Source organism: Chiloscyllium punctatum, chromosome 20 (assembly GCF_047496795.1).
Source record: "Chiloscyllium punctatum isolate Juve2018m chromosome 20, sChiPun1.3, whole genome shotgun sequence".
NCBI classification, from domain to species: Eukaryota; Metazoa; Chordata; class Chondrichthyes; order Orectolobiformes; family Hemiscylliidae; genus Chiloscyllium; species Chiloscyllium punctatum.
In genome coordinates this window covers 20,009,518-20,028,017 of record NC_092758.1, presented here as the reverse complement: position 1 = coordinate 20,028,017, position 18,500 = coordinate 20,009,518, and the positions used below count along the sequence as shown (strand labels likewise).

The following is an 18,500-nucleotide window of genomic DNA, read 5'->3' as shown; positions in this document are numbered from 1 at the left end:
AGGAGACCATTGGTTATCAAGGCCTAATACTGTTCAAGATGTCTCAAAGTGTAAATGTCCAGCTGAATATCCAAAACAGTTCATTTGTTTTATATTTACTGTTATGTCGGACGTAAAAATCTCAAACCAGGTTTCACTCCAATGTACACAAAAGCTAATTTATAATGAAGAAACTTAGCCTTTGACATAGCAAAACAGTTGTTATTACCTACAACAATGCAAATTTAAACCACAGGCAGTGTGAACAGGTTCCTTTCTGGAGTCCATTTGCAAGTTAATTTGCATGCAAGTCAGAATGCAATGTAAGACAATATAAAGGAGCCTTCATAAGTGCAGGAAATGTTCATATGTTTGATCTTTAGAATTACTCCGCTGTATGCGATCACATTCATAATACTAGCATTTCTAAGCGAGACGCTCATAAATCAGGGTCCCCCGATATATTCAATTTAAACACAAATCCGTATGCATTTATACACAGATAGGATGAAATGGGACAAGACACACCCTTGAAGAGTTACAATGGGTATGAAACATATGGCAAAAAAAAGCCTATGGATCAAGAGTCCAAACCATTAGAGTAGAATGAGGTAGGAACAAATTACTGCAGATGCTGGAGGTATACTGAAAACATCAAATGCTGGAGATCACAGCGGGTCAGACAGCGTCCATGGAGAGAGAGAGGAAAGTAACGTTTCGAGTCTAGATGACTGTTCATCAGAGCTGAATTGAAGGGTGGAGAGAACTGCATTTATACAGTAGTTTGGGATGGGGGGTGGGTGTAGGGCGCTAGTGAAGAAAAGTTGTTGATAGGGTGGAATGAGGGGATTTCTCCCATCCTTTCCATTTGTAAATTAGATCATGTTGTTGCCAGTCATAGGACATAGAACATAGAACAATACAGCGCAGAACAGGCCATTCGGCCCTCAATGTTGCGCTGACCTGTGAACTATTCTCAGCTCGTCCCCCTACATATCCCAAAATCATCCATATCTAAGGATTGTTTAAATCACCATAATGTGGCTGAGTTGACTACATTAGCAAGTAGGGCATTCCACACCCTTACCACTCTCTGCGTAAAGAACTTGCCTCTGACATCTGTCTTAAATCTATCACCCCTCAATTTGTAGTTGTGCCCCCTCGAACAAGCTGACATCATCATCCTAGGAAAAATACTTTCATTGTCTACCCTATCTAATCCTCTGATCATCTTGTATGTCTCTATCAAATCCCCTCTTAGCCTTCTTCATTCCAATGAGGACAGACCCAAGTCTCTCAGCTTTTCCTCATAAGACCAGGCAACATCCTGGTAAATCTCCTCTGCACCTTTTCCAATGCTTCCACGTCCTTCCTGAAATATAGGAACCAGAACTGTACACAATACTCCAAGTGTGGCCATACCAGCGTTTTGTATAGTTACAGCATGATATTGTGGCTCCAGAACTCAATCCCTCTATGAATGAAACCTAAGACACCGTATGCCTTCATAACAGCACTATCCACCTGGGTGGCAACTTTCAGGAATCTATGTATGTGAACTCCAAGATCCCTCTGCACATCCACACTACCAAGAATCTTTCCATTGACCCAGTACTCTGCCTTCCTGTTATTCTTCCGAAAGTGGATCACCTCACATTTAGCTGCATTGAACTCCATTTGCCACCTCTCAACCCAATTCTGCAGTTTATCCAAGTCCCCCTGTAACTGTAACATTCTTCCAAACTGTCCACTACTCCACTGACTTTAGTGTCATCTGCAAATTTACTAATCCATCCACCTATGCCTGCATCTAAGTCATTTATAAAAATGACAAACAGCAGTGGTCCCAAAACAGATCCTTGTGGCACACCACTAGTAACCAGACTCCAGGCTGAATATTTTCCATCAACCACCACTCGCTGCCTTCTTTCAGAAAGCTAGTTTCTAATCCAAACTGATAAATCACCCTCAATTCCATGCCTCTGTATTTTCTCCGACAGCCTACCATGTGGAACCTTATCAAAGGCTTTACTGAAGTCCATGTATACCACGTCAACTGCCCTACCCTCATCTACATGCTTGGTCACCTTCTCAAAAAACTCAATGAGGTTTGTGAGACATAACCTGCCTTTGACGAAACCATGTTGACTCGCTGAAATCAAATTGTTGCTTGCTAGCAATGGAAAACTCTCAGTTCAAGCAGCAGGTCAGTTAGACCCAGGTCTCTTATGGAGTTAACAGTTCAGTCTTTGAGCATTTTCTCTTACTGACATAGGAAGGCAATGACAGGGAGAAAGAAAGCGCTGCTTCCTTGCAAACTTGTCCACAAGTGTAGGATCATTTTATTCGAGGAGAGAACTTTTATTTGCTTGGACATCTCTATCCAACTGCACCATTTCCCAATCTGAGGCAAAAGAGAAAATAACTGAAGCTAATTTGTTTTTGGATGTGTCCTTGTCCCAACCAAGCCTTTGGTGAAAAGCTATCAGATGTCTAGGTTTTCCTAGTTGTGATGAAAGGTCAGAGAGCTGATGGCACATGACATAGTGAGCGTTGTAGTTCCTTTGATGTTTTAAGACTGATCATTGGCAGTTTGTGAGGGGCAGTAGCAAATAATGCTATATTGATTGTTGCAATGAAGTGATAGAAATTGATGCACATGAGGCATCTGTCTGGCATCCAATGTTGTGAATGATAGTCTTTGCCTTGGCAACATTACAATGCTAACTCAAATACATTGGGGCATGGAGTATTGAGAAGACAGTTGTATATTGCAGATCAATCATCTCGTTATGGCACTGGAGACAAGTTCCCTTGAGTTTTCAATGATGCTATCTACCACAGCCCCTCCAGCTGAAGTTTTCGCCATCAGTCCGGATGGACTCTTGTTGCTATTAAATTAACTTCCCATCTCTCATGGACAGCCTTCAGGATGAAGGCATCACTAAGGCATGGTGCCACATTTTGCCTGACCACTTACATCTCCACAGGTGTGCGGTGTTAACGAACAGTTGTTGAGTGATGCTGCTGAATTGCAGATAGTGAAATACCACCCAGTTGCCTTTGAAATATGGTACCTGGAAACTGGAACATAGAAGCCTCAGCAGAGGCAGAACTTCCACCCTACCTGCCCATGCATTTTACCATGCGGAGAGAGGAGGAATTTCTTCTCTCAGAAGGTAGTGAATCTATGGAACTCTTTGTCCCAAAAGACCATAGAGGCTACGTCTCTAAGAATATTCAAGGCTGACATAGACAGATATTTTAGTCAGTGAAAGAATCAAAGGATATTAGGAAAAGGCAGGAAAGTAGAGTGAAGAGTTATCAGATCAATCATATTTCATTGAATGGTAGAGCAAACTCAATGGGCTGAATGGCCTACTTCTGCCCTTATACCTTATGGTCTTATATATGTTGAGCTGAAATGAATATAATTGCATGAGTAAACTTCACCCACCCAAGAGCAGAAATACCACACACCTTTGGGCTCCTCAATGAGCCTCAATAATACCCCTATCCCTAGAGAATTAACAGGAACCTCTGGATTACAGATCTAGTTGTATCACCATTGTGCCACAAATTTCCTTTATTGGCTCAAGACCCTCTATTCATAGACTGCCCTACCTGTTATTGGCTATTTTCAAGATATGTGATGAACTCCCTTGTTGATAATACCCTCACTTCTATACCCTCATATTTTTCTTCCTAAAATTATAACCACCTCCTTAAGCTTTTTGGTCAAAAGGCAACTGTGCCATCTTTTGCTTTGTCCCCAATTTTGTCATTCAAAAGTATTTCTCATGAACTGTATACCAGAGCTAAAATCTTTAATTCCATTTCTCTCAACCTCTCTCCCTTTATAATTACTTCACTCAGTTGACCCTTTTTAAAATTTATTGCTTCAAAATAATCCCTTCATTTCTGAGCATCGATGCATTGTCCAAAAACGATATTTCATGTCGAATTTCAGACTGCCCTGATCAGATGTAGACATTTGCTCACCTTACAGTTGCTACATATAATTTAATTGAATTGTTTCTCATTGAGTAATTAAGAGTTATTATTAGATCTTTACACATTGGTTTAATCACAAACTAATCTCATAAGATATTGTAGGCATATTAAACAAAATCAGCTCCTTAAAGCAAGATGACCAATCTTTAATTCAGTGATCATTTACATCAATGACACACAAAAACAATGTAATGTTATAATAGAGTTCGACTCGGCAGGGATTTGTGGATGATTTACATTCTAAAATTCAGGATATATTTTGGTCATAAACAGAGAAAATGTTAGGACTATCCAACCTACATCTGTGAAAGGACATAATTATAGTTAAAGACAAAGATTAAAATTCCAGGTTAATTACCTTCTCTTCTACTTGATAATGATTCTGTGATCACCATTCATAGTAAAATTGAACACATCAGATTCCAGAATGAAAACTGGCTTGGTCGATCATACATTTAATTTTCAAAATTCAGTTACCAGGATTGTAAATTATTGAACACACTTACAAGAGGCTATCAATATACTTTTAGCAAAAGAATATATATTTATTATACAAAAGAAAAGCAACAAAGCTAGATGATTTTGAAAGGTTATATTATAATCAGCAAAATGAATGATTCAACCATTTTCCCAACAATATCCCTTATACATACTCAACTCCACTCAAGTTTCACTCTTAACTTCACTTTAAAATTTCTTATTCAACTGATGAGGCCATGAACATTTTCTTTCAGTAACTTTCTGCATATACACCAAAATCTCCCTATCTCTCCCTGAGGTATACAGAAACAAGCTATATTAGTCATGATCCCATTGAATGGTGGAGCAAATGTGTTATGCTGAATGGTCTATGTCTGCTCCTATGCCTTATGGTCTTATTAAGAAAACCTCAGGGCTTTTCCAAATTAGATGGATAAGAAAACCTCAGACATCTTTCTACCTCTGATGACCTGGAGACAGCCAAAACTAAAGTCCCCTTTGCTGCTGTGGTTCTTTTCTCTCTAAACCAGATCTGTTTGTGATCCCTCTGCGTCTGTCTCTTTCTATATAATAAATCTTAACTAAGTAATCACTTCAGAAATTACCTCAACAAGTAGCTTTGCAAGTCATTTAGCTTAAACCACACAATTCTTTGGAAAGGCCATTTTGGATCAATGCTAAAGGAAATGGTCTCTGAAAAGTACAAGTCACTTTCTCAAAACTAAATCCATAAATCTATTAACTGCCACATTATAACCATGTTTCCAAACCTATAAAAATATATAATAAACCTTTACCATACCTCTCCTTTAACTTTAAGTGGCATTTTAATTTCTGTCAAAATTTCCTCTTATCACTATTCTTATTTTACATTGTCAGTAACAACATATTTAAGTAAAACACACAAACATTTTCATAACAATCACATTTTTTGGTATGATCCACATAAACAGCAATCTTTACAGACTTGTTGGATAGGTAGACTTCAAAATGTTGCACAGCCAACGCCAATTTTTTTTAATTGAATATTTCTGTTGGCACAAATACAGCTTCCTAGAACAAGAATATTTAATCTCCATCTCATCCACCTGTAGTTCAATAGAACCCAGACTGATGTCATTGTTATCAATAGGCATTTTAGATCTTTACCATAATTTGATGCAGTTAAAGCCAACACAGAATGCAATATAGGTTTAAAGTTGACAAAGGCACTTTGACATTCAGGATTCTTGCCTTACATCAACAAAATTGTCAAAGGAGCTACCACAGTGTTGAAATTCAGAAAGAAGTGATCCATTCACATTAATGTATTGCAAGCATTTATGTTTTGTCTTAAACTTGGGAAATTCCAAAACAGTCTTTATTTTTCCTTCTCTGCAAGCTGTTTGGCTTTGTCTATAAAGTGGCCCAAATAAGTCATTTGTGCATTGACAAATTCACTTTTATCCAGATTTATGACCAAATTAACTCTTTGTAATCACTTAAACAGTTCACTTAAATGTTGTAAATGTTCTTCCCATGTTTGGCTGAAGACAATCAAGTCACTATGTATATATCACAATTGCATAATCCTTCACTTACTTTGTCAGCTAATCATTGAAAACTTGCAAGTGTACAAAAGCTCATATTTCTTTAAGTGTTTCAGACAGTGGAACTTGTCAATATCTTTTTGACATTTCAATTTCTGTGACACATGAAGGTTGTCCAACCATCTCAATATAATACTCCAATCATGGAATTGTATGCAAATCCATCTTTGCTCCATAATAATTTTGTGATAATCTGTAATCAACTATTGTGATCCATCAGGTTTGTGCACCATCACAATAGGTGATCTCCAGCTACTATGACTTCATGAACATAATTGTCCATCATAAACTTGATCTCTTCTCACAATTGAGCAAATCTCCCTGTTAAGTCTGCAAGAATGTTGTTTGATCGGTAAAACATCCACCAGGTTAGCATCATGTATAGCCAAAAACGTTTTTCCAGAACTATTTACTTAAGTCAATATATGAGTCTTGACAAGCTTTGATGTAGGTCACCTTAATAAGTTACTGGAAAATGGCATAATATTCCAACTAACTTTTTAAGCACTTTCATATTATCCAATCTGATTACTGACGGGTCAACTGTTGAATTGTTGATTTCTGATTCATTCTAAAATCCATAGGATATTTTTATTTCACCTCCTGTTTCTTTCGATGTTGTAAACACACTTCTGTTCTGACTCTCCTGCCTACTCTAATATTGCTTTAACATATGAACACATTCGACGATTTTTCCTCCTACTTGAAGTATTCACTACATAATTCACATTTAATTTATTCTTGATTTCATGAAATCTAGAGTGACTTGCTATTATTGGTTCACCAGAGAGAGGTGACAATACTAATTGTCTCTAGCAGCAGAATTTCTAGCTTTGGCTTTTTTATCTGTTCCAGTTTTCACTGTTTGTTGAGAACTTCTCAAATGCTTTGTAGCTAAATTTCATGCTACCTTTAGCTTTTCTCACAAATGTGGCATATATGTCAAAAGTGCGCTCTCTGTGTTTTTTTTTATCTTTAGTTAGTTTAAGGGGTTATCTCAGCTCATGTTTGAGTGCCAGTTCAAAAAGATTGAATCTTCTGGATATAGTGGGGGCTTTCCGAACGCAAACATTGTTTTGATTCCATCTGAAGGTACTACAACACATGTCAGATTCCAGAGTGAAATTTGGGGTTTGATCGACCTGAGTTTTATTTTTGCATTTATAATTATATTGGTGGTCAATTAATGAGCATATTCACATGAAGGTGCTAATGTACTTTACACAATATAACACATGGATATTACACCAACAAAAAAAGGTTCTATATGTATATTAGACAATTTTGAAATATCTTATTAACACCAAAAAGAAATATTCAATTCTTTCTCTCAGTATTATCCTTCACAGGTACTCAACCTCAGTGAAGTATCACTCCTACATTCATTTCAAAATTTCATACTCAGCTAACAAGGACATTGTGAGAAATTAAGAAAGAAATTGTGGGGCCCTAGCGGAGATATTTGTATCATCTATAAACAGGGGTGAAGTGCCTGAGGACTGGAGGTTGGCTAATGTTGTGCCTTTATTTAAGAAAGGCTGTAAGGAGAAGCCTGGGAACTATAGACGTGTGCATGTGACATCAGTGAGCCAGTGGCAGAAATTCTGAGAGATAGTATTTTCAAGAATTTGGAAAAGTAAGGACTGGTTAGGGACAGTCAGCATGGCTTTGTGCATGAAAATCACATCTCTCAAACTTGATTGAGTTTTTTGAGGATGTAATCAATGAGATTATGACAGCTGAGTGATAAACATTACCTACATGGACCTAGTAAAGCCTTTGACAAGGTTCCGCACGGTAGGCTAGTTAGTAAAGTTGGAACACTCGGGACTCAGGGATTGCTTGCCTATTGGGTGCAAAATTGGTTTGTCGGTAGGAGACAGAGGGTGGTGGCAGAGGGATGTTTTCTGGACTGTAGGTCTATGACCAGAGGTGTTTCACAGGGATCGGTGCTAGGTCCACTTTTGTTTGTAATCTATGTAAGTGATTTGGATGAGAAGTTAGGGGACGTTCCTTGTAAGTTTGCAGATGACACCAAACTTGGTGTTACAGTCGACAGTGAAGAAGATTATCTAAGATTGCAAAGGGATCTTGATTAATTAGACCAATAAATAGTGTCAGATGGAATTTAATTTGGATAAATGCGAGGTATTGCATTTTGGTAAAACAACCAAGGGCAGAACTTATACAGTTAATGGGAAGGCCCTGGGGAGTTTTGTCGAACAGAGACACTGAGGGGTTCAGGTATGTTGTCCTTTGAAAGTTACATCACAGGTAAACAAGGTGGTTAAGAACATGTTCAGTCCACTTGCATTCATTTCTCAGACCATTGAATATAGGAGTTAGGATGCCCATGTTGGTGACGCTACTTTTGGAGTTCTGCTCACAGTCCTGGTTATCCTGCTATAGGAAGGACATTTTTAAATTGGAGAGGACTCAGGAAAGTGTTACTTGGGTGTTGCCAGGACTGAACAGTTTGATCTATAAGGGTAGACTTGGACTTTTTTCACTTGAGCATAGGAGGTTGAGAGATGACCTTATAGAGGTTTTTAAAATCATGAGGAGCATAGATAACGTCAGTAGCAATGGTCTTTTCCCTAGGGTGGGTGAGTTCAAAACTAGAGGACATATTTTTAAGGTGAGTGGAGAAAGATTTAAAAGGGACCCAAGGGCAACTTTTTCACACAAAGGCTGAATCATACGTGGAATGAACTGCCAGAGGTAGATGCAAGTACAGTTATGACATTTATGAGACATTTGGATAAGTACATGAATAAGAAAAGTTTAGAAGGATATAGGCCAAATGCAGGCAAGTGGGATTAGTTTAGTTTGGGAAACTTGGTCAGCATGGACGAGTTGGACTGACGGGTCAGTTTCCATGTTGTTTGATTCTGTGACTCTATAAGTTTATGAGCATTTATAATGCCTGTACATTGACCACATGTGATTTTCTATGTCTGTCTCCAAGATACACTGATACATGTTGACCCTTGCGTTCGAAAAAAAAGTAGTCTACTTGAACTGCTGAAACTGCTGAAGACTTCACTCTGACAGCCTGGAGACAGTCAAAGCTAAACTCCCCTCCTGCTGGTACAGATCGTTCCTCTCCAAACTCAACGTGTGAGTGACCCATTTCCATCTGCCTCTCTCTGGGTCATAAATCAGTAAAACACTTCAGTAGTTATCTCACAAAGTGAACCTCCCTAGGTTTAGGGGAGGCAATGGCCTAATGGCTTTATCAGAGACTGTTAACATTGAGACTATTAATATAGCTAACTATTAACCCAATAAACCCAGGTAGTGTTCTGAGGAGCCAGGTTCCAATCCTACCAAGGCAGATGGTGGAATTTTAACTCAGTTAGAATACAAACTGGAATTAAAAGTCTAATGTTGACCATGAAATCACGACTGACTATTGGGAAAAACCCATATGGCTCACTAATGTCTTTCAGGCAATGTAAGTGCCACCTTTACCTAGTCTGACTTATATGTGACTCCAGGATCACAACAATGTGGTTAATCTTTATAATTCTTTGAGCACTTAGGGATGGACAATAAATGCTAGTCTGGCCAGTGACACCGCATCCCATCAAATATACTATCATTCTGACTTGCTGATGGTCTCCAACTTATTCAGTTAATACTTTCTCCTAGTTGATTTTAACCTACTGCGAATCCTCTTGCAAGGATGCTTTCCTTGAAGAAGTTCTCCTCCTCCCTCTACAAGAATCTCAGTGAGTCCCTCTCTCACTGCACCACCCAGTCACATCTCCTTCCTCAGCACCTGCCTACGGAACCGACTGACCCCGCACGGACTCCGGACTACATTCAGACCAACAAAATTTGGACCCAACCTGGACAACCAGTACCTACAACAAATCCGAAGCCTCCAGCAACAGTCCTCCCTCCGGATCCTCCGCTCCACACTTGCAGCCATGCGCCGCTACCTACATTCCCTGCAGTCAGCCCTACCCCAGCTCAGGACAACACTCTCACAGACCTGTAAAGGACCTCTACTCCTCTTCATCCCCAGAAGAATCCATACACTAAACAAACAGTTCTTCCTAGCCATATCGGAAGTCTCATTCCTGAAGAAGGGCTTATGCCTGAAACGTCGATTCTCCTGCTCCTTTGATGCTGCCTGACCTGCTGCACTTTTCCAACAACACATTTTTCAGCTCTGATCTGCAGCATCTGCAGTCCTCACTTTCTACTAATACAAATAACGCATCTATAAAAATGTGACTTCTTTGCTCTTTCTAAAAGATTACAAGTTAACATTAAACCACAGAACACAGCTGTTGTTTTTCTTTCCAGACAATAAGCCTTTTGTAATGCTCCTCTGATAATGACAACACCGGGTCCTTGATAATAATTGATGACGTGAGCTTGCTTATTCAGTCTTGAAAGACTGAAAATTCTTAATCTCTGTAATTTAAATGAGTGTAGCAGGGCCCTCTCCTTCAAACAATTGTGGGTTACAACTGTTCAGTCAAATGATGCTTAGGTGTGCTGAATTGACTATAATTAAACCCAGTGATGTAATATTAGGGTAACTGACTCTTACACTTTGATAATTTGATTATAACTAAAAAATAATTATTAAACATAAACTTCCCTACACCATGTTCTGATACTTTTCAGTTGTGCTCACTATATGTATTCTAATTCCCCTCCCCGCTGTCTCCCAAACACAATTCACCATTTCATACTCAGAGGTATTGCCGAGCACAATTTGTGGTGTTAACAAAAGCAGTTTACTGAAACAAAAGAGTGCATGTATTTCACTCAATTTATAGTCTAGGCATAATGCTTTGCTGCAAACTCTGAATCACAACCTGTTGTGGAAAATCTTAGTTCTGTTAGACCTTTTTCATCAAGCTCAATATTAAGTGTGTTTTAATGTAGTACACCATTTACAGCAATTTTCTGAGCTCCAATATTGCCTCCAAGTATAACATGTTGGTCAGAGTCATAGAATTGAACTTCATTATTTCTGGACATTTATCTGGGCTCAGGGTGAATTAAGAGAGGATTAACCTCTCACTTCAATACTTGTGTCATAGATATTAAATCAGAATAATTCCATCTGCTCACAGAATGCAGTTCATAAATTTACATTTGCCTTGCTTGTTAATGTTGGTTCTTTCTGATACATTTACTGTAATAACATGCATCTGCCTGCAGCATTATTCTCTTAATACATTACAATTAGATTCCTACTTAAATGCATTACAATAATGGAGAAAGAAAATTTGAATCAGTGAAACCCAAGATTTTAGCCTGGGATTAAATTCAAAATTAAATGAAGTGAACATTTACTATATGTCCATTTATAATTTGGTACCTGCATTACACAAACAAGGGTACAGTGCCTTCATATTGTTTGCTAATCAGGCTTTTAAAGAGCTCATAAACATGTTATTTATTGCAAAATGTTCCTTAAGCATGGAAACAGTTCTATATTTTGTGAGCATGTCTTAGATAATTTCAAAACTAGCCAACCCACTTTAATCAGAGTCAAATTGAATTAAATTGAAGTCTTTTAATACCCCATCAACATGTTTGAGTGTAAACCTCTTCACTATCTTTATACCAATAGTAATTATGCTACTAACCCCAACTGGTAGTTCATTATACATTTTGCATTCACTTAGCTTATCTGTGCAAACACTTACTTGCTCACTCCAGCTTAATATATCATATTTTCACATCTGACTGCTGAATATAGCATTTTAATCTCAGCAAGTCCCAACTGTTTTAATGTTTAAATTATTAAACATTCAAAATCTAGTCCAAATCAGACACTTCAGACTTTGCAGCTTCCTTTCTATTCCATTGAGATGTCTGTAGTTCTGAGCCAATTTGCAGAAGTTACATGGATGGGAGATCAAGCCATAATAACAGCAATTGAAAAAATCATTTGATTAACCGATAATTCCTAATTTTAGTTTGTACTCTAAACCAATACTCTTAAAAGATAGATATTGTTCCAGCAGTGACATCAAACCTGTTTGAGTTCTTTCTTTCTAATAAACTATTGCCTACAATCCTTTTGAGCTCCTTTTGAACTTTATTTCTCAACTCAAATAAACTTCCAAATTTTTTTTTGGTGTCTTTGTCTGTCTATTCTCATGTACTAGTGCTTAAAAAAAGTTAAACACCAGAATCCGTTTACCCATTCTGAGGTTCAGAGAACACTGGATTCAAGGAATTAACCTCCCAATGTCACCTTGAATGTTGCTGTCACCACAGACCACAGAGAGAGTAGCAATTTAACATGAGGGCCACCACACCTCAGGTAAGGGAAGAAATTGAGAAGGAGAACTCTTCGTGGTAACCAGTGATGTGATGTGGGTGTCAGTGTGGGGGCTGTGTGTGAGTTTGAGAGTGACTCTGTGTATGAGAGAGGGTCTGCATGAGTGTGTGAGTATGTAAGAGAGAGTGTGTGTGTGTGTGTGTGTGTGTGTGTGTGTGTGTGTGTGCGTGCGTGTGAGTGGGGTCACATGAAGTGTGACATGAACCCAAGGTCCCAGTTGAGGTTTTCATCGTGAGTACTGAACTTGGCTTAATGAATCGAAACCTGCAACACATTCTAAAATATGAAAGACTTAACAGCAACCTAGGTTTGTTCAATACATCGCAAGGTTGTAAGACACTTTGATATTTTAATATAAATTCTGTGTCCTATGATCCTGCCCCATTAGCTACCTAATGAAGGAGCAGTACTCTGAAAGCTAGTACTTCCAAATAAACCTGTTGGACTGTAGCCTGGTGTTGTGTGACTTTTAACTTTGTCCACCCCAGTCCAACGTCAGAACTTCCACATCTTGGAAATCATATGCTTTCTGCTAATTACTGGACTTGTTGCTGAGGTTACCTGGAGAGTCAGATTTTGTTTGAATAGGGTTTTGCATGCAGTGCAATCAGCCTGCTAAAGGAAAGAAGCTTCCCAGCTTAGTTCACTTGTTTCTGGAAAAAAAGAAACTTGTTGTGAATCCATCAGCATTGATTAAGCTGCTCTTGTGCGAAGGCCTTGAGGGATTTGTCTCAATATTTCCTCATCGAATGTGTCTGCAAAGATCCCAGTATATGTCTAGTAACCTGCCCACACATACCAGACTGTTCTCACCTTATCCTTTTTATCTTCAAGATCTAACAAATAATTGGATAAAGGAACTTCTTTTCTGAAAGTGTAACTCTGCAAGGAATCCCGTTTGCACATATTCGCAAAATGTATTTGTGTACATTGAGATGTTTATGCTTCCTTCTTTCAAATACTGTGTTAGCTGGCTTTTCATCTCACCTCAATAAGCCTGGTTTTCACAATAAATTAATCATGCTGTATTTACTAATGACACCTGTTACACAGCTCATTCAATTCCAAACTTAATAAAGTATATGATTGTTCATTGGTAATTCAGTAAAATGCTTAAATTTATGGTGTGACCAGTGGAGTATTGGGGCTAATGGGAGGCAGTCCATCTCTCAAATCTCAGTCATCACAAAAGGTGGGGCCCTCTTGAGTTAATTCAAAGAAGTGCAGGGGAGAATGAGAGTGAGTCTAATGTAAAAGTAGGCAAGCCAGCTTGAGGACAATGAGAGAAGATTATATTCCCTACAGTGAGGAAACAGGCCCTTTGGCCCAACAAGTCCACGCCGATTCTCTGAAGAGTAACCCACTGCTCTCTGACTAATGTACCTAACGCTATGGGCAATTTAGAATGGCCAACTCACGTGACCTGCACACCTTTGGAATGTGCGAGGAAACCGGAGCACCTGGAGGCAACCCACACAGATAGTCACATGAGGCTGGAATCGAGCCTGGGTCCCTGGTGCTATGAAGCAGCAGTGCTAACCACTGAGCCACCATGCCACCCTTAAATTCTGTGATTCTATGAAAATTACAGTTCGATGACACAATAATTGACTTCCTCCAAGGCCATTCAACTCCTGAACATATGACAATCTTGGTCCAAACATGGTCAAAAGAGCTGAACTCCAGTTGTGAAGTGAGAGTGACTGCTGCTGAGCAGGACAGGGTTTGATAGAGTGTGGTATCAGGGAACCAATTGGAGTCAATACCAATTGGGAAAACACTCTGTGGTTGGAATCATATCCAACAAAAAGGAAAATGGGTCTGATTACTGAAAGTCAACCAGCAACCATAACACATCAATGTAAATATTCCTCAAGACAATGCCCTAGACCCAACCATCCTCAGCAATGACTTTTTCTCTACCATAAGGTCAGAAGTGGGGATGTTCGCAAAATGTTCAGCATCATTTATGACTCCTCAGGTACTGCAGCAATTCATGTCCAGCAAAATCTGTCAAAATCCACACTTAGGCTGATAAGTGGCGAGTAATAGTTACTTGATACTGGTGCCAGCTAATGAACATCTCCAACAAGAGAGAATCTATTGTCTGTTGGCATTCAAGGACGTTACTATTGCTGAATCTCCAACAATCAACATCCTGGGATTACCATTGACTCGAATATGAACTGGATGAGCAATATAAATATATGGGTGCAATAGCAGGGCAGTAACTGGAAGCAAGGTATTGAGTTTGTAGCATAGATTGAAATTGGTGGGTGCGATGTTGTGGGTATCACAGAGACCTGGCTGCAAGGAGATCAGGGCTGGGAACTAAATACCCATGAATACACATCCTGTCAAAAGGACAGGCAGATTGGCAGACAGTAGAGCGTTGTCTTGTTTGTAAGCAATGAAATTAAATCAAGAGCAAGAAGTGATGTAGGGTTGGAAGGTATAGAATCTGTGTGGGTGAAGTTGAGGAAGCAGAAAGGAAAAAAAGGTACTGATGGCAGTTGTGTACAGGGCTCCCAGCAGTAGTCAGGATGTTGGGAAGAAAATAAAATCGGGAGATAGAAAAGGCATGTAAGAAAGACATAATCATGAGGATTATGATAATTGTTAGAGACTTCACCGTGCAGGTGCACTAGGAAAATCAGATTGATAGCAGACTTCAGAAGCAAGGAATTTTTGCAATACCTGTAAGACAGTTTTTTGGAGTAGTTTGTGGTAGAGCCACTAGGGTTGAGGCAGTTCTGGATTTAGTGATGTATAATGAGGCAGACTTGGTTAGGGAGTTGAAGGTGAAGGAACCTCTAGGGACCAGTGACCATAATATGATAGAATTCATCCTGGATGAATTCTATCATATTATGGTCACTGGTCCCTAGAAAGGGAGAAGATTGAATTAAATATAACAATGTTATAACTGAATAAAGGTAACTACAAAGACATGAGGGAGGAGATAGTCCTCCTGATTGAAAGGGTAACCTAGCAGGGAAGACACTTGAGCAGCAATATCCGAAGATTGTAGACAGGAGTATCTTGGAGTAATTTGGGAGGCACAGCAGAAATTCATCCCAAGAAAGCAAAAATGTGCTAAGGTGTGAATGAGGCAACCATGGCTGACAAAGGCAATTGGACTTCATGGTGTGTGTATGGAATGAGCTGCCATGGGAAGTGATGGAGGTTAGTACAACTACATTTAAAAGGCCTCAGGATGAGGATATGAATAGGAAGGGTTTCAAGGGATATGGGCCGGATGCTGGCAAATGCGGCTCGATTAATTTAGGATATCTGGTCATCATGGACGAACTGGACCGAAGGTTCTGTTTCCATACTGTACATCTCTATGACTAAAAGACAAAGCATACAATGCTGTGAAGATTAATGGGAAACCAGAGGAAAGGGAAGCCTTTAAAAACCAGCAAAGGAAAACTAAAAAAGCAATAAGTGGGAGAGAAGATAAAATATTGCAGTAAGCTAGCTAGTAACATAAAAGAAAGATTGCAAGAGTTTTATTGTGATATCTAAAATGTAAGAGGGAGGCAAGAGTGGACATTGGTTCACTGGAAAATGAGGCTGGAGAAGTATTACTAGGGAACAAAGAAATGGTTGAGGAACGGAATAGGTACTTTGTATCAGTTGTCACAATGCAAGGCACCAGCAACATACCAGAACTTCAAGAGAGTCAGGGGACAAAGGTGCTGGGGAAGCTGAAAAGCCTGAAGGTCGATAAACCACCTGGACCAGATGGGCTCCACCCTAGAGTTTTGAAGGAGAGAGCTGTTGAGATTGTGAAAGCATTGGTGATCTTTCAGGAACCACTGGGATCAGGAAGGGCCCCAGAGGACTGGAAAATGGCTAATGTTAAACCCCTATTTAATAAGGGAGAGAAGTAAAAGACAGAAAAAACTTTATGTCAGTTAGCCTGATCTCCTGAAGAAAGACTATCACTGGACCCAAAACATTAACTCTGATTTCTCTCCACAGATGCTGCCAGACTTGCAGACTTTTTCCACAAGTTGCTGTTTTTGTGATTGGTTTGATTTTAGAGTCCAATAGTAAGGATGAGATTACTGAGTACTTGGAAGTGCATGGTAAAATAGGGCTGAATCACCACTGCTTAATCAAGGGGAGGTCATGTCTAACGAATCTGTTAGAATTCTTTGAAGAGGCAATGAGCAAGCAAGTTGGTCAAAGGAGAGCCAATGGACATTATCTATTTAGATTTCCAGAAGGCCTTTGACAAGGTACCACACAGAAGGCTGCTGAATACAATAAGAGCCCCTGATGTTGGGACACAGTACTGGCATGGATAGAATATTGACTGACTGGCAGAAGACAGAGAATATGGATAAAGGTCTTCTTCTGGATGGCAGCTGGTGACCAGTGGAGTTCCTCAGGGATCTTTGTTGGGGCAGTAACTATTCAAATTATACGTTAACAGTCTAGATGAAGGAGCTGAAGGCATTTTTGCTAAGCTTTCAAATGACACAAAGATAGGTGGAGGGTCAGGTAATTTTGAAGAAGCAGGGAGGCTGCAGAATGACTTGGGAAGGCTAGAAAATTTGGGCAAAGAAGTGACAGATGCAGTTCTGTATGGAGAGATGAGTGGGCATACAGAAGCCAATGAAACACTGTTCTATAAAGCTAAATCAACTCTAAATGAGGTACTGAACAGTGTAAAAAGAAACCCTAGGTTTGCTTCAGTGAAAAAGCACTGGTCAGAGGTAGAAATAGATATTAGGGCTAAAGGGATGGGAGGAAACGGGGAGAAAGCAGGAACAGGATACTAAGTTAAATGATCAGCCATAATCGTACAGAATGGTGGAACAGGCTTAAATGGCTGAAGGATCTACTCTTGTTTCTATTTTCTTTGCTTCTATATTCTGCTGCCTTTTTGGAAAAAGGTTTTATCACTTAAAGAATGCTTGCACTTTCGGAAAAGCAATGCATTGTCATAAAATGTAACTTTGTTCAAATTGTCTACATGCAAATACATCAAAGATAACGGTATATGTTATGTGTAAGGAATGAATAGGTTCATTTCTGACTTTATAAAGCTCTGGCTAGGCCCTATTTGGAGTACTGTGTCCAGTTTTGGTCCCCACACCTCAGGAAGGACAGACTGGCACTGGAGCGTGTCCAGCGGAGATTCACACGGATGATCCCTGGAATGGTAGGTCTAACATATGAGGAATGGCTGAGGATCCTGGGATTGTATTCATTGGAGTTTAGAAGATTAAGAGGAGATCTAATAGAAACTTACAAGATAATACATGGCTTGGAGAGGGTGGACGCTAGGAAATTGTTTCCGTTAGGCGAGGTGACTAGGACCCGTGAACACAGCCTTAGAATTAGAGGGGGTAAATTCAGAACAGAAATGCGAAGACATTTCTTCAGCCAGAGAGTGGTGGGCCTGTGGAATTCAATGCCACAGAGTGCAGTAGAGGCTGAGACGCTAAATGTCTTCAAGGCAGAGATTGATAAATTCTTGATGTCACAAGGAATTAAGGGCTATGGGGAGAATGCAGGTAAGTGGAGTTGAAATGCCCATCAGCCATGATTGAATGGCGGAGTGGACTCGATGGGCCGAATGGCCTTACTTCCGCTCCTATGTCTTATGGTCTTATGGTCTTATTTTGATGTATATTGTTTGTCTTTATCATGCATCATAATAGAAAATGTCATTCCATTTTGTCCAAGGTTGGAGGTGTTATGAATCTGTTCATAAACCTTTAAAGTTGTCTTTAAAAGGGCAACTGAAAGGTCACATTGGGATTTTTTCCTAACAATGCATTTCTTGGAATACATGTATTAGCTAATTGCTAGATGTCACCTTTTTGAGTTTTTTTAACCAATAGTGAGTATGTGTTTGAGCATAATATTGGATTTAGTTCTGAGAAATGACCTCTGGACCTTAAAATTTAGCTCTAATTTCTCTCCACAGATACTGCCAGACCAACTGAGATTTTCCAGCAATTTCTGATTTACAGCATCTGCTTTTTATTTAGAATTTTCATTGATGTCATTTTATAATTTATATTTTCCTTCTTTTAACAAATCACCACCTCCTGGTGAATGCCTGTGTTGTTTATTTGGTGCTTTATATAGATAGA

At 39.3% G+C, this 18,500-nt stretch overlaps 1 protein-coding gene across 5 annotated transcripts in view; it reads left to right on the top strand.

Moving 5' to 3' along the window:
- The window catches only part of glra1 (glycine receptor, alpha 1), a 148,986-nt gene that overhangs the window by 33,981 nt on the left and 96,505 nt on the right, over window positions 1-18,500 (top strand). The window lies entirely within an intron of this gene.